The sequence below is a fragment of the Macaca thibetana genome, chromosome 6 (genome assembly GCF_024542745.1).
Source record: "Macaca thibetana thibetana isolate TM-01 chromosome 6, ASM2454274v1, whole genome shotgun sequence".
Taxonomy (NCBI): domain Eukaryota; kingdom Metazoa; phylum Chordata; class Mammalia; order Primates; family Cercopithecidae; genus Macaca; species Macaca thibetana.
In genome coordinates this window covers 18,690,753-18,716,541 of record NC_065583.1, presented here as the reverse complement: position 1 = coordinate 18,716,541, position 25,789 = coordinate 18,690,753, and the positions used below count along the sequence as shown (strand labels likewise).

General features: G+C 36.7%; 1 long non-coding RNA gene across 1 annotated transcript in view; it reads right to left on the bottom strand.

The window, feature by feature from the left end:
• Nucleotides 1-25,789, bottom strand: part of LOC126955947 (uncharacterized) — an 89,706-nt gene that overhangs the window by 7,259 nt on the left and 56,658 nt on the right. The window contains exons 2-4 of the long non-coding RNA XR_007726201.1: nucleotides 10,877-10,963; nucleotides 9,676-9,843; nucleotides 8,976-9,068 (exon numbers count right to left, since the gene is read on the bottom strand). This is a non-coding gene — a long non-coding RNA (uncharacterized LOC126955947). The remainder of the gene's footprint in view (nucleotides 1-8,975; nucleotides 9,069-9,675; nucleotides 9,844-10,876; nucleotides 10,964-25,789) is intronic.

Sequence of the window (25,789 nt, the reverse complement as noted above, 5' to 3'; positions counted from 1 at the left end):
CTATTCTGAGCATTTCTTCAATCCCACACTCAGTCAAATCATAATGACTCTACTGGTAGCTTGAAATTGGCCATTTGGGAAGAACATACAGCACAGAAATCAGCAAAGGCAACAAATCTGGGCAGTTTTTTATCCCAGAGTCAATTTTCCAATACATAACTAATTATAAACATTCCAAATGTTTTCTTGATTCGGGAACCTTGATTCTTGTGAAAATATTTGAGAATTTGATGACTGAAATAGAAATCTTATAGAGGACATTTGAAATATAAAAATCAGTTATGTTTTATTTTTTAAAGAACAGAAGTCTTCTAAGATTTATCATTTTCCCTTTGTCACAGAAAGGCTTCCAAAATGTTTTGCCATACACTACATAATTTTGAGGCTGTTAATGAGAATGCTCCTTAAATCTAATAGTCTACTTCACTTGTTCTCAAATACTAAAATGCTGATGCTTGTTAAAACACAAACTCCTGAGCTGCACACACTCTGAGAATTTCTGATTCTATAGGTTTGGGTTGGGGGTCAAGAATGTGCATTTTTAACAAGTTTCTGGATGATGCATATGTTCCCAGCTTAGGCCCCATACTTTGAAAACCATTGGATACTTAACCATATTTTATTAGCAACTAGAAAAATTGCCCTAAATAATATTAAATATATGAACTTTCTGATGAAAATCCTTTTAAAAGGTAAGGGTTAGGCTGGGCACAGTGGCTCACACCTTTATTTCCAGCGCTTTGGGAGGCGAGGCAGGCCGTATGCTGGAGTGCAGGAGTCCAGCCTGGGCAACATAGCAAAACCTCATCTCTACCAAAAATACGAAAATTAGCCAGGCATGGTGGTGCATGCCTGTAGTCCCAGCTACTCAGGAGCTGAGATGGGAGGATCACCTGAGCTCCAGAGGCTGAGGCTGCAATGAGCCGAGATAACACCACTGTACTCCAGCCTGGGCAACAGAACAAGACCCTGTCTCAAGAAAATAAATTAATTTTAAAAAAGGTGAGGGGCCAGGCACGGTGGCTCACGACTGTAATCCTAGCACTTTGGGAGGCTGAGGCAGGCAGATCACTTGAGGTTAGGAGTTCTAGACCACCCTGGCCAAGATGGTGAAACCCTGTCTCTACTAAAAATACAAAAATTAGCCTAACGTGGAGGTGCATGCCTATAGTCCCAGCTACTGGAGAGGCTGAGGCAGGAGAACCACTTGAACTCAGGAGGTGGAGGTTGCAGTATGTTGAGAGACTGTGCCACTGCCCTCCAGCCTAAAAGACAGAGTGAGACTCTGCCCAAAAAAACAAAAAAAAAAAAATAGTAATGGTCTACATTCTTTAGAATTACTTACCAGACATAATTTAGTATTCCTTAAATAAGGCATCTCTCTCTGGGCCATTAAGTCATCATTTAAATATCAGTTCTCATTTTTCATCAGTATTTGAAAATCTAGCCTTGGACTTTGTCTCTGTCTCTCTCTCTCTCTCCCCCCCTCTCTCTCACACACACACACTCACACGTGCACACACATGTACACAAAAAACACCACTTCCAAATCTGTTTTGTATTTATTATTGTCCCTTTAAGTTGAAGCAAAGCCACTTCACTTTTCAACTTAACTTTTTGCCCCAAAAGTAGAAATATCCATTTTTCTCTCTTAGGGTTTTTGTGTGAACCAAGTACATAATGCCGGTATATGTTGAGCAATACAATTGACAATGCTCAAGTATTCAAAGATATACTATAATAGTGAATCTGATTTTTATTTGAAAACTGAATTACTTTGCAAAACAAATAGGAAAGATAAAATAGCTATAAAAAATGTCAGAGGACCTTATTTAAACATCTTGAATCTTATTTTAAATACAGCATTATACATACCTCAAAGAATGCCCATCTATGAGTTTATTCACTTATATATCATTAAACTAATATTTATTGAGAGCCTACTATGTATCAGTTACTGTGTACTGGGAATATAGCACTGAAAAAAAAAAGAGAAAAAAAAAGACAGGAAGACCAGTGTCATGACTTGTAGAGTCTACTAGGGCATACAGATATTAATCAAATAATCATGTTAGTGAACTTTTCAGCTAAGGGTGAATAATTTACCCAAAGTAAATTAGATAAATTTAGTGCTACTGTGAGTGCATATTATAAAAAATAACTGATCTACATTTGAGAATCAAAGAAATAGTCCATAAGGAAATGATAATCCCATGCTGAAATCTGGAGAATTAACAGGAGTTAACTAGGCAAAAAGAAAACAGTGTTCCACAAGGAGGAAGCAGTGCTCAGAGCCCTGGGGTGAGTGAGAGGATGCTGGAGTGTTGAAAGCTATGAAAGACAGTAAAATAGCCCTGGTAGTAGGAAGGGAGTGGAGAGAAAGATTGAGAAAAAGTAAGCATTACGGTAAGGCTGGATAGATCATAAGAATTTTACCATGGTAAGAATTTTAATTGCCTTAACAACAGAAAGGCAAGGGTAGGTTATAAGGGTTATAAGAAGTAGAGAGAGATATATAAACAGATTTGTTTAAAATATCACTAGCTTGGTTGCTTTAGATACATTGAATTGAATAAAATACATGACTAAATTAATTTCACTATTTTTTCGTCTTCTAATGTGCCTCCTAGAAAACTTAAAATTTTATGTGTGGCTCTCACATTTTATATGGAAAGTCTTAAATAAACTTTATTTTTCTCTATTGCTTTGGGCAAGGCATATGAGAAAAAGTCAACAAACAATTGTTTGTTCTTTTTAGGTAAAAGTCTTAAATAAACTTTATTTTTCTCTATTGCTTTGGGCAAGGCATATGAGAAAAAGTCAACAAACAATTGTTTGTTCTTTTTAGGTAAGATTCTTTTCAGGTAAGATTTTTTAAAATTTCTAAGTACTACTAAACATCTAGAAAGTTATAAACTATGTATGAATCACACTATAGGAACTTATACACATAATTCAGACCCCAGGCTTAGATATTTAGCCTAAAGCAGTAGATAAAACTATTCTAGGATAGTATTGTCCATCAGAAATATAATGACAGCCATGTGTACAATTTTAAGTTTTCTAGTGGTCACATAAGAAAACTAAAAGGTGAAATTAATTTAATATTTTATTTAACCCCATAAATTGAAAATCTTATTTCAACATTCAATCAATATATAATTATTGAGATATTTTCCATTTCTTTCCTAGTATTATGTTTGGAATCCAGTGTTTTTTTTGACTCTCACAGTGTATCTCATCTCAGAGTATTCCCATTTTAAATGCTCAATACCTTCATGACTAGTGGCTGCTGTATCACACATCACAGCTCTAGGTGGTTCTGGTATCTTATTCTTTCCCTAACACTAATCAATTTGGTGACCTTAAAGTCACTTAATCTTTAGCTTTCCTTTTGTCATCTATGACATAGGCATAATATTCATTTAATCTGCCTCAAAAAGTTATAATAATAAAATAATGAATTTAAAAACAATTCAATATATTTGAATATTCAACTCAATAGCTCATATTAAGAATGATTTCCATCTTACTTTACTTTCATGATTTTTATCACTTGAAAATTAGTAATAAAAACAAACACCAAAAAGGATTACTAATACTAAAACAAATATCAGTACTATTTGTGCTGCGATAGCTTTAAAAATATACTAAATGTTGTTCGGTTTTCTATGAATTAAATTAGAACTCACACAAATTTCCCTTATGAATGGAGTTATTAGCCAATTATTCAAAAGGAACATACATGGGCATTTTAATAAATTATAAATATCTAATGATGCTCTTGTGTAAATACTGGGCAGATGCCTTGGCTATGAGAACCACAAGCATTTTCACTACTCAGGAAATTGATGAATAAGCTAGATTAAGAAGGAAATTATGAAAAACAGTCCAGAATTTTAATTAACATTTAAATACTCTAAGCTGAAATCACAATGACATAAGAAATAAGGCAGCAACTCCAGATTTATATAACTTTATAGAACTGCTGAAAAGTAAGTGAATTTATTAAATAAGGTGTTCAGTACCTTATTTTCCCAGACATCTTTTTTTTTTCATTTTTAAAAAAAGAAACAGTGTATCATGCTCTGTCACCGCATCTGGAGTGCAGTGGTACAATCATAGCTCACTACAGCTTCAAACTCCTGGGCTCGAAAAATCCTCCTGTCTCAGCCTCCCAACTGGCTGGGACTAGAGATGTGTACCACTGCATGTGACAAATTTTTTAAGAAAATTTTTGTAGAGATGGGGTCTCACTATGTTGCTCAAGCTGGTGTTGAACTTCTGGCCTCAAGTAATACTCCCGCCTCAGCCTCCCAAAGTGCTGGAATTACAGAAGTGAGCCACTGTGCTCAGCCCCAGATATCTTAATGATATCCATTTGATACAAACAATTTTAATTATTTAGTTATTATATGCATCATGTGATATGCATCATAAGAAAACCTAAACAGGGTTTGAATTATTCCCTACAACTCAAATGTGTCACTGCAACTAGCATTTTGTGTGCTATGAGGGTTGGGTATTCTGTCATCTGTATTCTTGAATTCTGGATCAAAACTTAAACCCCTATTGCATTTAGAGTTCAATGCTAAGACTGGTATAATACCCCTCTATAATGTTTTAAATCTGTTATAAATATCAGGCCACTTGGAATAAAATTTAATACTGTAATGATTCTAGTGCTTTGCTAAAAGTGCTACCACCTTTAAAGATTCCCATTGTGGTAGATACTGCCTGAATGTCTCTAATTCTTCACCTTTCTGTGCACCCATTTTGCTACATGGCTTTCACTAATAAGTACTGATGAGGTTCAATCTATAACCTTGCTCTTTTTGTGTATTTTTTTCTTGTAGCAAAATATACATAACACAAAATTCATTATTTTAGCCATTTTTGAGTGTACAATTCTGTGGCATGAAGTACATTCACATTATGCAATTATTACTACCATCCATCTTCAGAACTCTTTTGTCTTCCCCAACGGAAACCCTGTATCTATTAAATATTAATTACCAATTCCTGTCCCTGGAGCAACTCTAGTTCCTGGCAACCACCACTCTACTTGCTATGAATTTGACTACTCTAGGAACCTAGTAGAAGTGGAATCATACAATATTTGTCCTTTTGTGACTGGCATAATTCACAACGTAATGTTTTCAAGTTTCAACCATGCTCTAGCATGCAACAAAATTCCCTTAAGACTGGATAATAGTTCATTGTACATATGTACCACATTTTGTTTATCCTTTCATCTGTTGATGGACACCTGGGACACTTCAACTTCTGGCTTTTGTGAATAATGCTGCTACTGAACAAGGGTGTGAAAATATCTGTTTGAACCCAAGCTTTCGATTATTTGAAAACTAAATTCTCTTAATTCTTTGGGTATGTACTTAGAGAGGAAATCTCTGGATCACATTGTAATTCTATGTTTAAATTTTTGAACAATCACCATACCATTTTCTATAGCAGTTCCCTCATTTGATATTCTCACCAACAATGCAGAAGTGTTCCAAATTCTCTATATCCTTTCCAACACTTGTTAATTTCGGGTTTCATTTCATTTTGTTTTATTTTTCCAGCTTAATGGGTATAAAGTGATATCTCTTTGTGATTTGGATTTGCCTTTATACTCTTACTCATGAACCTGGCTGGTTTTGTGACTAATTTTAGTCAATGAAATACTAGCAAAGTGACTCATGAATAAGATTGAAAACTTATTGAAAAAATAAGATTAGACATGTCTCTTACCCTCTGCTAGTAATGAATGGTCCCTGAGTTACAATGGTTCAACTTAACAATTTTTAAACTTTATGATGGCTTTAGCAAGGTATCAAATGCATTTTTGACTTAAAATATTTTTCACTTACAATAGGTTTATTGGAATGTAACCTCATCATAAGTCAAGGAGCATCTACACAGTGGGAAGAACATACTCAGGCTTGCCTGTTGAAGAAAGGGATATGAGGAACGAACCAAACCACTCAAGTCAGCCCAGATGAGGACATCCTAGGTAAGGCAACCAGTAGCTGACCCTCAACCAAACATGTGAGTGAGCTCGCCAAGATGGGCAGCACCTCCAAGCTAATTCTTGTTGGCTGCAGAGGCATATGCAAGCCCAGCTGAAACCACCTAAGCATAGCCATGTCAGTCAATCCGAGTTCCAATCAGCAAAACCCTATAGACTCAAGGCTAAATAAATTGTCATTTTGTTTGTTTATTTTGTAGTATTACTGTGAACACTGGATAAGTCACACACAATCTGTGGTAGGAAACCAAAAATTAAATAATTACATGAAAGCCTGCTGCTAAATAATAAATTAAGGTGGAAATATGGTGGTAAGAATGTGACAAAAGGAAAGATCAAGTTGGTTAATATTGCTGCAGTACAGTGGACAGACCAGAAGAATGAGGATGGAAAAGCAATCTTGCTCTTTTGAGAAAGTATGTTTTCCTGTCTCCATTCACTCTGTCAAACCATGGACAGTGTGTTTGGCTCCAGAAACCCTTTTCTAAAAATCTATTAGCTGAGAAAGCAAAGAAACAAGGACATTGGTTTGTATCCACGTAAGATCAGGAAGATCACAAGTCCAGGCATAACAGTCTTTCTAACAGGCAGACTACAAAATTCTTACTGGCTACACAGCTATTATTTTCACTTACATTCCAATCCTTGTGACTCTGGTCATCTCCAAACTTTGTTCTATTTTATACCTGGCCTACTGTAAGTCTCTATATTTCCTACGTGATCTTTGTCAACATTTGAGTCAGAACTTTTGGTATGGAATTATAACTTCCATTGGTTTTCTCTCATTGAGTTTCTCAGAAATGCAACTTCTCAGAAAATACAAACTAAACACAACTGGGATGTTGTGGATGACACACCTAGCTTGCTATTAAAAATTGTTTTCTTTCACTATGAAAACGCAAGTTCCAAGAGTTTTAAACACAGGGCTAGAAACAATAATAATCTCCACTCCCAACCTTTGCTTTCTTTCTTTGTGATATTTTGCACAGTATTCTTATAGTTGTCATTAGCATCAGTATTTTCATTGGTCGTGAATTGAGCTGTAGAGCACACTCACAATGAAGCCAAGGGAACGTAATGCCAATTTTTGTTCTGTGATCAATTTGAAATGGCTTGCCGTTTGGGTCCTGACTGAGACAGATTAACAACATCTTACCACAAAATGCTATTGATCAATCTACTGTTTAAAAACAATTACCATGGAAACGTGTTATTTCTGATACCTCATCTCCCTTTATTTAACTTTATAGTCTAACATTATTTTCATAAATAGACACCCTTTTCCAGCAATGTCAAAGCACACAATACTACAGGGACTTTATTAAAATGCATTTAACGGTGGTAAACGTGCCAACAGAACACTTAGTTTCATAAAGAAAAAAACATGAAAAGAAAAAAAGAATAAAATCAGGACCTAATTTCCATACACAAATATCATCTCAAAGATTGTTTTTTTCAGTTTTTATAGACTATGTCATGAGAAATATATCAAAAGTATTATTTGACATGTAAAAAAGAAATCTGGTTGTATCTTATCACCTTAATCTATATAGCAAGAATTTTTAACATGGGAAGCTCGAGCCACCCAGGAGACCATCTATGGAATTCAGGAGGTCCAGGAATTTGAGTGAATACAATTAGATCCCCTTTTCCCACTAACCTGTAAGTGGTTTAGCCTTTCCTTAAGCTATGAATGTAGGCAACAGACCATAGTACTGTTAAAATCTGTGGTTCTCATCAGGAGAAATCAGAATTTTCATATTACTAATACATTAAAGTTGTGCAAATAGTTCAATATATCATTTATGTCCACCACTATATCAAAATTATACTAATAATTAGGTAATCATAGATTCAATTATTAAATGTGTTGAAGAAGTGACAAGTTTACCATGTCACAAGTTTGTTTTACTATATTTTGTGAAATGTTTTTAAATATAGGTTTTCTTTAATCTTAGGTGTTTTGTGCCCTCAATAACTTAATTTAGAAAGAGGGTCTACAGGTTTCACCAGGTGCCAAAGGGGTCTATGGGACAAGTATTCTTAATAACCTCTGCTCACCGGAAATACATTTACTAGCAGAAAATTCTTGTTGAACATCTTAAGATAGAAAAAATTTAGCATCACATCTAGCAGAATGAAATTTGATGAGTCACTGACTGAAAACTTTGTGTGGGCAGCCTTAAGGAAAACTAAAATAAGCAATATCTGAGGCCGCTCTCTTTCTCCTCCCTCTGAGCTAAATACCCTTATTCTGCCTTGTGCTGAAGTTATCCAGTGTGTTCTCAGAAAGCAAGTGGTTTCCTCTCCTTTTCTGGCAGTTCTCAAATGTTGAGAGTTTTGTCTATATTCTATTAAACAAGGTCTGTGCTAAAAGGAAGTGGTAAGTGTATTAATTATCAATGCCTCATTGTAAAATGTGAGAAAAAATAGAGAAGACACTATCTAAAATCTTGAGTCTAGAAACTCAAGTATCTCTACTTACCCGATTTTCAAAAATTCTAGAAAGGGTCAAGTTCACAAATTTCTCCAATTGGGCTACATTTTAGAGCCTAATTTTCAGGTTTCAGGATCTAATAACCCTTCAGGGGTTTCATCAGACCCTGACAAAATTACCTTCCACCTCTACCATACAACTAAAGATATTTTAGGTTTAATTTTTCTCCTCCTCCTTCTAATAGATCACCCAGATCAAAAGGAGCAGGTATCAAGTATGCACAAATGACGCTCAAAACACTTTGCTCAACCACATCCCCATAGGAAACAGCAGTGATAAATTTTTAGTAATAAGTGAAAGTTTGACTAAGCCATACTAATATTTAGGGTTGGTTAACTTCATGCCAGCCACCGCGGTCATACGGTTAACCCAGCATTGAAGTAAACTTAGATTTTGTCCATAATCTAGGCCATTATGTTATAAAAGAAAAAGGTTTAATTGACTCACAGTTCAGCATGACTCAGGAGGTCTCAGGAAACTTAATCGTGGCAGAGGGGGAAGCAAACACATCCTTCTTCCCATGGCAGCAGCAAGAAATGCCTAGCAAAAAGGAGGAAAAACCCCCTATAAAACCATCAGATCTCATGAAAACTATCACAAGAACAGGATGAGGGAAACTGCCCCCATGATCCATTTATTTCCACCTGGTCCCTCCCACAACACGTGGGGATTATGGGAACTACAATTCAAGATGAGATTTGGGTGGGGACACAGCCAAACCCTATTAAGTTGGATTAAGTGTCTTAGTTGATTCCTGCTGTTACAGTAAAATACCATAGACTGGGTAATTTATAAGTGGTAGAAATTTATTTTTCATAGTTCTAGAGACTGAGAAGTCTAAGACTGTGGCACCAGCAAATTCACTGGCCGGTGAGGGCTGTGTGGTGCCTTCTCTGTGTCCTCACATGGCACAAGGGCAAAAGGGACAAATTTGCTCCCTCCAGTCCTTTTGTAAGGGCACTAATCCCATCCACCCTCATGGCCTAATCACCTCCTATGGACCCCACCGTTTAATACTATCACCTTGGGGGTTAAGGTTGCACGTATAAATTCAAACACACATTCCAACCACAGCACGAGGGAAATGAAGTCATCTCCTTTGCTGAATTTGAACATAATAAAAATCACAAGAAATGTTTCTTCTTACCTGTGAAAGACTCTCTGAAAGACGTGTGGACCAGTATTCCAAAGTCCAGATGTTTTCCAAAGCTTAATGTATCTGTATATGTCTTCAATATAATTTAGTTGATCCCATTTCATGTTCCTTTTCATAGATTTGGATATACGAATTGACATATATTCACTCCTGGTGAGGCTAGCAGCATATGATATAAAATATCACAAAATAGCAAATGGTTAAGCCAAGTTCTTTTTTCTTTCTCCATTCCTCTATAATCTAGGGCACCCAGTTGACGGGGCAAAAGGAAAATTTTAAGATGAAGTTTTAAGTTGAAATTGGATAGGTTAAAAAAAAATGTATTCACATTTTTCTGCCTACCTCAAGGGAAATGTACTAACTGAGGATCACATTGAAATGGAGGTGTGTTCAGACACTTCCTGAGTTTTTATATTTAACTTCCTTTAGACTCAGAGCAAGAACACAGGGAGCCCACCTCCATTTCACATCCTGTTAGCACATTTCATAGGGAAGGGAAGAGATGATTGAATAGTTAGAATCTGTACAATTCTAATTATGTGGGATGCTGAAATAAGATTAGCAAGAATTGAAAGGCTGAAAAGCAAACAATATCCACAGAAATGGGGTTAAGGAAAGTCTTGGCATTATTTAAGAGTATACATCTCTTTCTAACTAGCATATTATAAAAAGAATATTTAAGTTTAGTACATACTACAGAGCAAACTGAGGCTGTCTCTCTTTGGTTAAGGTAGAGATCTTTAACCTTTTTTGAACTGAAGAACTTCAAGGGTGAAAAACAAGCACCCCTGAAGTGTGAGGGTTCACACATGTTCTAGTATAATGAGCAATTAGTAACTGCAATGTCATCTGTAGGAGAAACATGTCACTATTCCATTTAGACATGTTCAGGGCCCCTCTGCTTGCAGATCACCTCACTTTGAAGTGTTAAATACATCCAGTATTAACATATGATAAAGGAAAACATGGATTAGATAAACCCAAATGTTTTAATAGATATATAAACACCGATGTGAACGGTATCATCTTTGAACAATACAATTAATATGACTGACTTCTATAAAAAATTTATTCACTTGGCTCTTTGACACAGTACCTGCTTTTACCCTCTCCAAATATTATTGAACTGCCAAGTTGTATTTGGCTAAAAGCTTTGGGCTATTTAAATGAAATTACACTTAAAAGTACTTACAAGGTCAGAGGACATCTTCTCAGATTTTGGCAAGATCTTTGTCATTTGTTCAATTAAGTCACTGATGATCTGAAAGTAATTCTTGTGCTGGGGAGAGAAAGTTACATAATGTCCATCTATGTGACAAGCATCTGAATGGGTATTCACTGTGTCTGAGAATCTAGAAAGTCAAAGTTATGATGAATGCAGGGCTTGCCTGGTGAGATGGGGGTGGTGGCTTAAGAATTCAACAACTTTAGGTTAGCTGAATCCACAGGTATATCAGATATTAAAATAACACAGTACTCTCAGCTTTCACAAGAGCAGAGTCAGGACTGGACTCGGTGGCTCATGCCTGTAATTCCAGAAATTTGGGAGGCCAAGGTGGGTAAATCACTTAAGGCCTCTAGTTTGAGACCAGTCTGGCCAACATAGGGAAAGCCCGTCTCTAGTAAAAAATACAAGAATTTAGTCGGGTGTGGTGGAACAGGCCTGTAATCCTAGCTACTTGGGAGGCTGAGGCAGGAGAATCACTTGAACCCGGGAGGTAGAGGTTGCAGTGAGCCAAGACTGTGCTATTGCACTCCAGCCTGGGTGACACAGTGGGACTCTGTTTCAAGAAAAAGAAAAAAAGAAAGTCGAATTGAATCTGAGAGTTGATGCCTTCTTATATTTTGCATGTTGGTTGCTTGCTTGCTGCACCCAGCCCTGCAGGAATTTTAAGTGTTTTGATACTTTCAGTCACATTTGATGTTAGGGTGGATATGATACAGGAAGGCAGTATTTTCCTAAGTGTAGCTTAAGGTCCACTGAAATCAGGAGTATCTGAAAAACCTGGAAAAACTGGGATTTCTATACTCTCTCTTTTAATCAGAGAATGAGGCTTGACAATCTGCGTTTATACCATGTATTTTGGGTGATTCCAATGCATTTTAGAGTAGACCTTCCAGTATTTTCTGTATAATTGGATGATTGATTGAGCGAATCAACGGAATGTAAGTGGAGACTTAGGCAGTTGTTTAAAAATGATCTTGTACTGGTCGGGTGCGGTGGCTCACACCTGTAATCCCAGCACTTTGGGAGGCCGAGGCGGGCAGATCACAAGGTCAGGAGATCAAGACTATCCTGGCTCACATGGTGAAATCCCATCTCCACTAAAAATACAAAAAATTAGCTGGGCGTGGTGGCGGGCACCTGTGGTCCCAGCTACTCGGGAGGCTGAGGCAGGAGGACGGCATGAACCCAGGAGACAGAGCTTGCAGTGAGCCGAGATCGCGCCACTGCACTCCAGCCTAGGCAACAGAGAGAGACTCCGTCACACACACACACACACAAAAAAAATAAAATAAAATAAAAATAAAAATAAATAAATAAATAAATAATCTTGTACTCCACATTTTTCCTGAACTAAAAAAGAAATTGACTGGAAAGAAGAATATCTGTATATGAATTTACTCATTTATGTAACTTACCATGTTGCTTTTTCTAACAGAATATATTCTAATAACTTCAAATAATTTTATATAGAAACATTGAATTTATTCTGAAGTATTTAATGGTAGGTAACTGCAAATACTATTTTCATAGGCAGGTAAAAACAAATAATTGAGTTTCTTAAACTTTTCTGAATTTACATTTCTTAATTTTTGGTCCCTAATATTTTACCAACCCATTCATCCAGAATGATACTACATTAGCACAATATATACTCTTAAAACAGAATATCTTTAAAGATGTCCCCTAAAACAGGAGCAAAAATAAAATACAAGTTTTATACTATTCCACAGAAAACACGGGATTCTGATATTCCCTTGAGGGAAAGGTTATCTTTTCAAAGGTTATCTTTCGAATCAACCTAAACAGAAGACATACTTCTATTTACGAAGCTGGAAGAAGGATAAGAACTGCCATTAGACTTCTAATTGTAGAAACACCTAAATCTGCAGTTTACAGGTTGTCCTGTTTCTGCTACGAAAGGATGTTTTATGCTTTTCAGTCTTGAATTCATGTTATTTCTTATGTAATATACAACTCTCTTGGGTCCAGCAAAGCCTTACTTGATAGATACTCTGTTATCCCATTTATTGCAGCAATGATTATGATATGAAGACGTATTTTGGTGCTAACAAAATCATATCGTAGGCTCAATAGCTAAAGAGGCAGAACGGAATGGCCCACCACGGTACAGTTTTTGAGAAAATATTGCAGTAGAATCATCAGCGAGGGAAAAAGTGATTGTTTATGTGTTAGTTGAACATCGATTATAGTACTTTGGGGGATTATTGAATGGTGTTTTGGAATTTGAGAGTTTTATGAATATGGCAAAAGCTTTTTTGCCTCTTCTAGGAACAAAAAACCTACTTTCAGTTTTTTTAGGTTCAGATTCTAAGGGTACAGATTCTAGGGTACAGATTCTAAGAAAGGATGAATATTCTGTCTTTCATACCCAATTACGAGCACCAAGTCTCAGTCTCACAATATTTGACTCTTTCCCTACAAGTAAAATGAGAAGACAAATGAGGTTATCAATACCTAGACTGATGTGATCAAGAAAGTGGAGATTGCGGACCGGGTGCAGTGGCTCACAACTGTAATCCCAGCACTTTGGGAGGCCAAGGCGGGTAGATCACGAGGTCAGGAGATCGAGACCATCCTGGCTAACACAGTGAAACTCCATCTCTAGTAAAAAATACAAAAAACTAGCTGGGCATGGTGGCGGGCGCCTGTAGTCTCAGCTACTCAGGAGGCTGAGGCAGGAGCATTGCTTGAACCTGGGAGGCGGAGGTTGCAGTGAGTCGAGATCATGCCATTGTACTCCAGCCTAGGTGACAGAGCAAGACTCGGTCTCACAAAAAAAAAAGTAGAGAATGCCAACACGATAAACCACAAACAATGGAAATATGAGTTTAATGTACACAAGAAATGAGGAAATATTATGGGGAACATTAATAAAATAGGCTTCTGATTCTTTTAGGGTATTCCTCTAGCTAGCCTCTTTAGTAAAGGTTAAAATATGAAACAATGTTTTCCAAAGTGATGCCTTGGACAATTTGTACAAAAATCAGTTAGAGAACTTGTTTAAAGTAATTTCATCAGAAATACATTCCTATCTCTCAACTCTGCTCTATTATGTTGGCATCATCTTCAGGCAGGTTCTCTTTTGAGATATTTATAGGCAGCTCCAAGTTTCCAGGCTCCTCACAGCTAGCAAAACATGAGCTCTTCTGTTCCAGACTTTACTAAGATTATATCCTACTGGCTTGTGTCACATTGCTGATTCCTGAACCAGTCATTGTGGAAACATGAAATAGGCTGTTTGACCAGTCCTGGGTCATTTGCCCAACTATGGTGACAAAACATCTGGTGAGTCCCATTTAAACCTTAGGAACTAAGAATATAGGCCGGGTGGTTGCCCTTTGAAATCAAGCTATAGCTACCAACAAATGAAATAAAAGGTACCAGCCTGACAAAAACCAAGCCTTCTATGGGATACTTTATATATGCTCATGTATTTATTGTATAAATGAAAGTAAAGCTCCCAGGAAGGACTCTTAAAATTCTTCATGGCTCTCATCATTTTTGTCCTTGCTCTGTCTTTCTTTATCTCATATATTTCTACACCAGACTGACTCTCATTCTTTTCCCTACATAGCTTAGTCTTCCTGCCATCTTCCCATAGAATAACGATGGTTTCCTGGAAAGCAGACTAAGAACATACAACTAACTGTTAAGGGTGTCATGTGAGTTTGCAATTGAATTCAGCTACTAAAGCAGACACCTGCAATAACAATTGCTTGAGCAAGGTAAAGTTTTACTTTTTTTTTAATTAAGAAAATCCAGAAGAGCTAGGCAGACCAAAGCTGGCATAGAAAATTCCCAATATTCTCACCCCCGGCCCCTTCCATCTTCCTATCCCACCATCATTAACACATGATTTTCGTTTTCAAGTTTGAATTCCTAAACTCAACCAAAGAAAAGCAGATGCAGCTCCAGCTATCATGTCACCATCAAGGAAGAAACAGAAGAGCGGGAGGATAAACAGGAAACATCTCTGTGCCAAGTTGATTCCTTTATAAAATTTTCCTGGAGTCCTTATCAAATGACTTCTGCTTACATTGCATTCGTGATTTTTATTTGCAGAAGAGGTTGGGACTTGCCGTTTTGTTTTGTGTAGATCATGCTACTTCCCTACCCCATTTCCACAATTCAAGCAACAGTTACTAAGGAAGAAGTTGAGGACAACAACTGTTACTAAGGAAGAAATAGAGAAATGGACAACTTTTATTTTACCACAGTGGTGATATTAGTGATATTAGTGATGGAATTATGGAAGACCTCTCCCATATTATATATTTCTGCAATGTTTGAATTTTCACAGTATTTTGATAAACATGAAGACAAAGACAGGGAATCTGTTGAATATAATGTAGGTTATATCTACAACAGGGGTGTCACAATACTGGAATACAGACTTATATCATCACATGTTGACCATATGTTGACTATTCTTCCATTATTCCCTTTTTATCTATTCTTATTGCCTTCTCTCATACCCACTAACAAACATATTTAAGCTCAATTCTTTCATTATTCGTTATTGTGACCAGTATATAACAAACATCTGACTATCATTATTTAGAGGTGATGCATGAAGGTTAAAAAATGGTGTGTAGGCAAAAAGCACAAGTTTTCAAATCAGTAAACATATTAATATTGATTAACATACTGTGCTACTCTAGCAGGTCACTTTACCATTCTGCTCCTCAGACACATCCCTTCTAAAAATAAAGGGGGTATTCTGTATCACCAATTGGACAGTGTTTTTTTCAATTTAAATCTATCACAGTCCCCAAGGAAAGCTAGTAATATGTGGATTCTAGAGCCACATCATCAAAAACTTTCATCCAGTAGTCTGCAGTGAGCTAATGAATCTGCAATTTTGCCAAGCACCGGCAGGTGATTTTTGAGAAAGGTATCAGAGGATTATATCTTGAAAACACTACTAAGATATCTTTATTTCTTTCAACTTAATGAGACACACTGAATTTGTCTTTTTGTTTGTGTGTTTTGGTTTTTTGCAACAAGGTCTCACTCTGTCACCCAGGCTGAAGTGCAGTGGCATGATCACGGCTCACTGAAGCCTTGACCTCCCCATTCAATCAATCCTCCCACCTCAGCCTCCCAAGTAGCTGGAACTACAGGCACACAACACTATGCCTGGCTAATTTTTGTGTTTTTCACAGAGATGGGGGTCTCACTATGTTCCTGAGGCCAGCCTTGAATTCCTGAACTCCAGCGATCCAACCACCTCGGCCTCCCAAAGTGATGGGATTACAGATAGGAGTCAGTGCACCTGGACAAGAATTTGATTTCTGCTCATAAAATATTTTAATTTTTAAAGCCAGTGGATGAAGCAAAACTTTCATACCTATAGCTAAATTGGACATGAAGATATCTTCTCTCAATAAGTCCAATGAAATCAATCAAGTTTTCTTCCAACATTGGAATTTTCCTCTTTCTCTCTCTTTCTCTTTTCTTCCCTTTCTCATTCCCTTGCTACAGCTGAATCTGTGAAAGCTAAATGTCTACCTGATGAGAGTCACCTGTCTTGTCCATGCATTCTTAAGATTCTGCAATGTTAAAACTCAAACTATAGAACAATTCATTACTTTTAAAGAAACTTTCCAGGAAAAATGTTGATAAGGCCTCCCACAAGTTAAAATGAAAATGAATTTGGTTTTAATCTCATCCAGCTTTGATTGGACAGTAAACATTCGGGAGTAATTTAATGAATAAAAGTGCTCATATTTTAGAAGATAATGGTACCATAAAATAGAGCCACTAAACTGCAAATAGACAACATGCATTGCCAATTTCTCCGAGGGGAAAGGTTTATTAACCCACATTCCAGACAAAGTTGTAACACTGTCTTGTTATTGGAAGCTCTGCCATTTAGGTCTTTGCTATCAGATAACCTGAAGAAGCCATTCTTTTGTATAACACGAGTACCTTAGTTCCCTAACTAGCTATTAATTTCACTTCATTGGATCTTAAAGCACATTTTTTACCTGAGTCCACTAAATTAGTCATGTGGGGTTTTTTGTTCAGTGGAGGCAAAAGAAATTCTTATTAATTTGAGGGACTAGTGGAACATAATAAAATATGGTTAAACAGCCATTCTCTTGACATAAACATCCATTTGATGAAGAACAAAATGTAGACTCATTCATTTAGTTCTAACAATCCCTGTAGTCCCGATTGCTATATTCAGTAATGCTTTCCAGACTGTTCAAAGTTCTTCTACTTTTGCCTTTTTTTCCAACTTATTTTAATTGGAAAGTTGCTAACATCACTCACTTTTAATATGGTAAATTGGATATCCACAGAAATGATGTTATTTTAAAAGCAAGAGAGGCACAGGAAAGCATACTCTTCTTGAGACTTCTACTGGGCAGTGCATCCTTGCAATGACAGTGCCGTGGCAAGAAAATATTTTAAATTTTTGTTTATTTGTAGTTAGTAGTTTGTTTTTTACTGCTATGCTAGCATTGATTCCTTCTTTTTTTAGTTAAAAGTCCCTGATTCTTCCTTCTATATAAATATAGTGGGACAATCAGTCAAGGTCCCCCACAACTTCTGGCCAAGGGTGGGCAGGAGGCCAGATGTTCTCTTCCTGGAACTCTAGTCTTAAGCAGAAGGACTCACAGATAAAAAGAAACCTGGACTCACTCATCCACAAGTAGTGCCCTATTAAGTGTCATCCATTTTTATAATCATTCCACTACAAAGACACATGCACACGTATGTTTATTGCAGCACTATTTACAATAGAAAAGACTTGGAGCCAACCCAAATGCCCATCAATGATAGACTGGATAAAAAAAAATGTGGCACATATATACCATGGAATACTATGCAGCTATAAAAAAGAATGAGTTCATGTCCTTTGCAGGGACATGGATGAAGCTGGAGGCCATCATTCTCAGCAAATTAATACAGGAACAGAAATCCAAACACCACATGTTATCACTCATAAGTGGGAGTTCATGGACACAGGGAGGGGAACGTCACACCCCAGGGCTTGTCAGTGGGTGGAGGGCAAGGGGAGGGAGAACATTAGGACAAATACGTAATGCATGCAGGGCTTAAAACCTAGATGGTGGGTTGACAGGTGCAGCAAATCACCATGGCACATGGATACCTATGTAACTGACCTGCACATTCTGCACATGTATCCCAGAACTTAAAGTAAAAATTTTTTTAAAGTCCATTTCTTAACTGAATTTTCAGAGTGACTGTGGTCATCTCTAAACTTTACATCGTTATATTTCTGGTCAATTCTCTGAACTATTCCATATCCTTCCAACAAATCCCTGCTTTGCTTAGGCTTATCAGAGTCAGCTTGTTTTGTTTTGTTTTGTTTTTCTTGCAACTAAAGAACCATACTGATATGAAAAGCAAAAGCAAAATGTTATAATAGCAAAAGTCCCCAAAGTCCTTTTACCTCCCTTAGTGCTTCTAAAGCAAATGATGGAAAGATAATCCTCCTTGATTCTTGAAAAACAAACATAGGTTGTCTCTGCAGAAAAAGCATACATATCTCTAAACACTTAAAACTCAGAGCTTCGGTGCTGCAGGTTTGTCTCTTGCCACACAGCTATTTTTGATGAATTGGTTTTAGAAGATGTCTTAGGCATATAAGGAAAATTAAACTTTGAACAAATCTACTGCTGTTTCTGAACTAGAATTTCTCATTTTTGCATAAGGGAATTTTCATGCTGAAAAGAATTAGGTAACCTGACCTCAGAATCACAATGAGAAATAAGAGAAGAAAAGATTCTCAGTGGAAATAACTTCCCTCTAACCCAGGTAGCTTCGATCTTTACCACTCTCTTTATTATCACTTTTGGCACTTTGCAAAGAGACAGGAACATAAGCCTTTTCCCTAAATGGTTCTTGTCTTTGCTCTTCTGCCTCTATCAACTCGAGATAATAATTATTGGGAAATTAAAAGTGGCATTGGTTGAAGGTTACATCCTTTGAGAAAGTGGAGTCAGAAATTCTTTCTTGCTTAGTGTATTGAAATGTTTGGGTAGTATTACCAAAGAATAAGAAGGAGCCATCCACGAAAAGCAGCAGATAATATTTAGAGGAAAAAAATAGAATGTTATCCACATAAATTTATATGGTTTCCCTTTACTACACATTCTTTCTCCCAACCTTCAATTTCATGCACTTACAATAAAAATTATTTCCAGTTTATCTCTACAGAAAGAAATTAATTGAAAGCTCAAAATAGTCTATAAACATTGTCATTTATCAATGTTCAGAAGGGCTTTTAAAGCGTCTAATAACAAAAGTGGTTTCTTTGGTAAATAAAGAGGTCTGTAATGGTATTTGACAGTAATGACTTACATTTTACTTACTTAGCTGCACATTTGATCACCCATATCCAAACATGAAATTGGTATTATTTCTTTCATCATATCTTAAAGACTTGAAATAGGATATAAAGTGAGAAATGTCAAGGGGCAAAATATAAATAAATGAGCAATAAACTGCTTTCCTGCAAAAGGACCTTAGGTATGCTCCATGGAGGAAATAAAGAAATGGAATCAATTTGAATTTTTATGCACAGGTGAGAAAATAATGGTTGCTTTCTTTTGCATTTTGGAAGCATAGCATCATGAAGTAGTCAAGAACTTCTTGTTTTATTTTTAAATGATGAACAACTTTCACATAGAAAATAGCATATTTAAAGTTTAAATTTGTTAAGTGTGTAGCTTAAAGAATGACAAAACAATAACCTAGCACCTGGAAACCAGCTTAAGGAACAGATCCTTACAGATACCTTTTGAAGGCCTCTTCATGCTTCTACCAGACCATAACACCTCCCTGCTCCTGAGGGGTAACTGCTATACTAAATTCCTTTAATCATCATTTGCTTTTCCTTAGTCTTGTCTACAAATCGATGTGCCCCTAGTCAACAGCCTGCCTAGGCATGTTTTTAAGGTTTAGATAAATGGGCAAATCCTCAGGTCATTTTTTTCTTCAGTACTGTTTTTGAGATCTCTCTCTGTTTCATCACTAAATAGGAAAGCATTGCATGCGTAAACCAAAATTTATTTTTTTTCCATTTTCTGATTGATTGGCATTTGGGTTGTTTCTTTTTTGGGCTGTTTCCTCTATTGAGAGAAATATATATGCATATTTTAGCACTTAGACACGTGGAAGACTTTCTCCAGGATGTATGTTTGGGTCTAGAATTTTGGATTCTTAAGGTACTTGCATCTACCTTTTTGATTAGATAATATCACCTTGCTTTCTCAAGTGATTATATACCTTTACCATGCGAGTATGAGTTCCTGTTGTTCCACATTCTTGCCAACAACTTTACCACTGTGATAACTGTAAAATTATGTCATATTTTGGTTATAGTTTACATCCTTCTGCTTTCTATCAATATTGGGCTTAAAAAATATATTTCTTGAACATTTATATTTCCTTTTTTGTGAAATGCTTGTTATAATTTGATTATTTATTTGTCCTTGTATTGATTTGTATGACTCTTTTATATGGTCTGGATATGATTCCTATGGCAGTAATAAGTGTTATAAATATCTCTTGGGTTTTGGTTTGTATATTTGTGGTATCTTTTGAAAAATGTAAATTGTTGTAATCACAGCATTTTGAGAGGCCGAGGTGGGTGGATCACGAGGTCAGGAGTTCGAGACCAGCCGGGCCAACATGGTGAAACCCAGTCTCTACTAAAGATACAAAACATTAGCCGAGCATGGTGGTGCATGCCTGTAATCCCAGCTACTCAGAGGCTTGAACCCAGAATTGCTTGAACCCAGAAGGCAGAGGTTGCGGTGAGCCAAGATCGCGCCATTGCACTCCAGTCTGGGCGACAGGGCGAGAGTCCATCCAAAAAAAAAAAAAAGTAAATTCTTACTTACTTTTTTATTTATTTATTTATTTATTATTATTATTATTATACTTTAAGTTCTAGGGTACATGTGCATAACATGCAGGTTTGTTACATATGTATACTTGTGCCATGTTGGTGTGCTGCACCCATCAACTCGTCAGCACCCATCAACTCGTCATTTACATCAGGTATAACTCCCAATGCAATCCCTCCCCCCTCCCCCCTCCCCATGATAGGCCCCGGTGTGTGATGTTCCCCTTCCCGAGTCCAAGTGATCTCATTGTTCAGTTCCCACCTATGAGTGAAAACATGCGGTGTTTGGTTTTCTGTTCTTGCGATAGTTTGCTGAGAATGATGGTTTCCAGCTGCATCCATGTCCCTACAAAGGACACAAACTCATCCTTTTTTATGGCTGCATAGTATTCCATGGTGTATATGTGCCATATTTTCTTAATCCAGTCTGTCACTGATGGACATTTGGGTTGATTCCAAGTCTTTGCTATTGTGAATAGTGCTGCAATAAACATACGTGTGCATGTGTCTCTATAGCAGCATGATTTATAATCCTTTGAGTACATACCCAGTAATGGGATGGCTGAGTCATATGGTACTTCTAGTTCTAGATCCTTGAGGAATCGCCATACTGTTTTCCATAATGGTTGAACTAGTTTACAATCCCACCAACAGTGTAAAAGTGTTCCTATTTCTCCACATCCTCTCCAGCACCTGTTGTTTCCTGACTTTTTAATGATTGCCATTCTAACTGGTGTGAGATGGTATCTCATTGTGGTTTTGATTTGCATTTCTCTGATGGCCAGTGATGATGTGCATTTTTTCATGTGTCTGTTGGCTGTATGAATGTCTTCTTTTGAAAAATGTCTGTTCATAACCTTTGCCCACTTTTTGATGGGATTGTTTGTTTTTTTCTTGTAAATTTGTTTGAGTTCTTTGTAGGTTCTGGATATTAGCCCTTTGTCAGATGAGTAGATTGCAAAAATTTTCTCCCATTCTCTAGGTTACCTGTTCACCCTGATGGTAGTTTCTTTTGCTGTGCAGAAGCTCTTTAGTTTAATGAGATCCCATTTGTCTATTTTGGCTTTTGTTGCCGTTGCTTTTGGTGTTTTAGACATGAAGTCCTTGCCCATGCCTATGTCCTGAATGGTATTACCTAAGTTTTCTTCTAGGGTTTTTATGGTATTAGGTCTAACATTTAAGTCTCTAATCCATCTTGAATTAATTTTTGTATAAGGAGTAATGAAAGGATCCAGTTTCAGCTTTCTACTTATGGCTAGCCAATTTTCCCAGCACCATTTATTAAATAGGGAATCCTTTCCCCATTTCTTGTTTCTCTCAGGTTTGTCAAAGATCAGATAGCTGTAGATGTGTGGTATTATTTCTGAGGCCTCTGTTCTGTTCCATTGGTCTATATCTCTGTTTTGGTATCAGTACCATGCTGTTTTGCTTACTGTAGCCTTGTAGTATAGTTTGAAGTCAGGTAGCGTGATGCCTCCAGCTTTGTTCTTTTGACTTAGGATTGTCTTGGAGATGCAGGCTCTTTTTTGGTTCCATATGAACTTTAAAGCAGTTTTTTCCAATTCTGTGAAGAAGCTCATTGGTAGCTTGATGGGGATGGCATTGAATCTATAAATTACCTTGGGCAGTATGGCCATTTTCACGATATTGATTCTTCCTATCCATGAGCATGGTATGTTCTTCCATTTGTTTGTGTCCTCTTTTATTTCACTGAGCAGTGGTTTGTAGTTCTCCTTGAAGAGGTCCTCTACATCCCTTGTAAGTTGGATTCCTAGGTATTTTATTCTCTTTGAAGCAATTGTGAATGGAAGTTCATTCATGATTTGGCTCTCTGTTTGTCTGTTACTGGTGTATAAGAATGCTTGTGATTTTTGCACATTAATTTTGTATCCTGAGACTTTGCTGAAGTTTCTTATCAGCTTAAGGAGATTTTGGGCTGAAATAAAGGGTATTCAGTTAGGAAAAGAAGAAGTCAAATTGTCCCTATTTACAGATGACATGATTGTATATTTACAAATTCTTACTTTCAATATGAAGTTGTTTTATTCTTTATGATTTACAATTTTGTGCATTGTTTGAGAATATAATAGAGATATTTTCCTCTTAAAACATAAAATTATATTTTTCATAGTATCACTGAGAGCTGATATTTATGTGTGTGTAAGTGTGGAGGTGAAGCAGGATTCAATTTTACATCTTTTCATGTTAACAAGCACGTATCTAAGAATCTTTTATTGCTAAGCTCACTTTTCTTCAGTTATCTGTATAGCACCTTTATAATATGTTGTTTTCATATATATGTATGTGTATAAAATATTTGGCTATATGATAAATTTCTAGGATTTCTAGAGGTTATAGTTAAATTTTTAGGATTCCTAACATTCCATGGGCTGAATTTTGTGTGTGTGTCTGCTGTTGCCTCTACCTGGAAGGTCTTTGCTTGACTCACTTCTCCCTCATTTTGGGTCTTTGCTCAAAGAGGACTTTATGACAATTTTAACCTAAAGTATTTCCCAGTCTCTCACTGCTTGTTTTTTAATCCCTTGTCACATTTTATTTTTTTATATCCATCACCACTTCTTTATGTTTATATTCACTTCTTTGTTTACTGACTCTATCATCCACTAGGATGTAGAACCATGAGATCTGAAACCTTGTCTTTTTCATTTCTGCATCTTCAGTATCTTTGGAATAATACTTGGAAGAGAGTAGGCCTTCAGTGAAAGTTTAACCAAGGAATAAATAAAGAAGTGGATATAAAATTTGGTCTGTCATTTATGAGATTAAGAATCTTATGAAAGTTGCCAAATCTTTCTGAATTGTACTCTTTAAATATTTAGGTAAAGCTTAGAGATAATGAATCTACTATGCCCACCATAGTATCTGGCACACAGAAGGTTCCTTGTAAATGATAGAGATTATTATATATAGTCTCCACATGAGAAGAAGCAAGATGCAATCTGTCATCAAGAGCACCCCAAAACATAAACACGTGAAATATAAAATGAGAGTTTTAGACTTTTACTTGATTTTTTAAAATGAAAGAAAGAATAAAAGAAAACCAAAAAGGAAATAAAAGAAGAAGGAAGGAAGGAAGGAAGGAAGGAAGGAAGGAAGGAAGGAAGGAAGGAAGGAAGGAAGGAAGGCAGGCAGGAAGGCAGGCAGGCAGGCAGGCAGGCAGGAAGGAAGGAAAAAGAAAAGAAAAGAAAGAAATGGAACAGAAAGGAAAGGAAAGAGGGAGGGAGAGAGCGAAGGAGGAAGGAAGGAGGGAGGGAGGAAGCAAAGAAGGAAGGAAGGAGGGAGGAAGGGAGGGAGGGAAGGAGGGAAAGGAGGGAGGGATGAAGGGAAGAAGTGAGAGAAGGAAGGAAGGAAGGAAAGAAGGAAGGAAGGAGAGAGAAAGAAAGAAAAAAGAGAGAAAGAAAGAAAAGAAGGAAGGAAGGGAGGGAGGGAAAGAAAGAAAGAAAGAAAGAAAGAAAGAAAGAAAGAAAGAAAGAAAGAAAGAAAGAAAGAAAGAAAGAAAGAAAGAAAGAAAGAAAGAAAGAAAGAAAGAAAGAAAGAAAGAAAGAAAGAAAGAAAAGAAAGAAAGAAAAGGAAAGAAGGAAGGAAGGAAGGAAGGAAGGAAGGAAGGAAGGAAGGAAGGAAGGAAGGAAGGAAGGAAGGAAGGAAGGAAGGAAGGGAGGGAGGGAGGGAGGGAGGGAGGGAGGGAGGGAGGGAGGGAGGGAGGGAGGGAAAGAAAGAAAAGAAAAGAAAAGAAAGAGGGAAAGAGCCTTCTGAAACTATTTCAAACTAAAGAGAAAATCCACTGGAAAATTATAGTGGTATCTTATAGAACCCAAGACTGAAAATAGGGAACTCAGAAATCCCTCCTCTCCCCTTCTCATTTCTGCTTTTCTCTGCAGTGAATTTAGTGGATTTACTTCTTCTCCCTCATTCCAAACAGCATTCAGCTAATGTGGCAGCCAATGGCTACAAAGGCTATAGGTTACATATTCAGCCAATCAGAAATATGCTGATTTTTTTTTATTCCCTACTCCAAATTCTCATGAAAATAATTTATTTGACTGAATTGATGTATACATTTATTTTTCAACAAATCAATTGTGGCCAGAGAGCTAGGATTATATTGAAGAAACATAAAAGTTCCTTCTGATGCATATATCTGTGGGGAGAGCAATTACCTACATAAACAAGGAAGTAGTCTCCAATAAGTCAAGGGGGATTGCAAAGATCATAAATAGTCTATTCCAATTGTATTTTAAAAAGGAAACCTTAACTAGTGTCTGACCTTGGAGCATTAGCTTGAAAAATAACCACAGTAGGAAGGTATAGTATAATGAAAAGATCATTGCTCTGAAAGCTAAAAGATCTTGTTTCCAGTGTCTAGTTAACCAGCAGGAAAAATTCAGAGAAGTCACTAAGGACAAGAGAACCATTACATTAAATACTATCATTTTTGGCTGCCTTAAAGTGCTATTATTCAATCCTTTCAATGATGGGTTAAATTTCAGAATATTTTAATGAACATAAATAATTTTTGTCTTGACTTTTTACAATAATCCATGTGGGGTTTTCTAGACCTCTTATCTAATGCTATAACTTTGTGCTTCTACAGTGGATGACTAGGTTCAAACAAAAATCACTTGTTTAAAGAGACACTAAGAAAGAAAATCTATTTTTTCTACAAAGTTAAAGATAGATATTGATACTGACTTTCACATCACAGAACTCTTATTATACCTGATAAACTGCATGGCTCCAAAAAGACAATACTCTGAGAAGGATATACTTTTCTTCCCTCATTTGACCTAACATTCCTTGGGAGGGGTCAATCCCATGGTGACAGCTACTGGCAAACTTTAACAGTATCATCACCAATTAAAGTGCCTCTTCCTCCTGACAGTCAGTATCCACTTCATTCTAGATGTGCAATTTGGCCTCTTTCTGTCATAAATCTCCTCTCCTGGATGGCA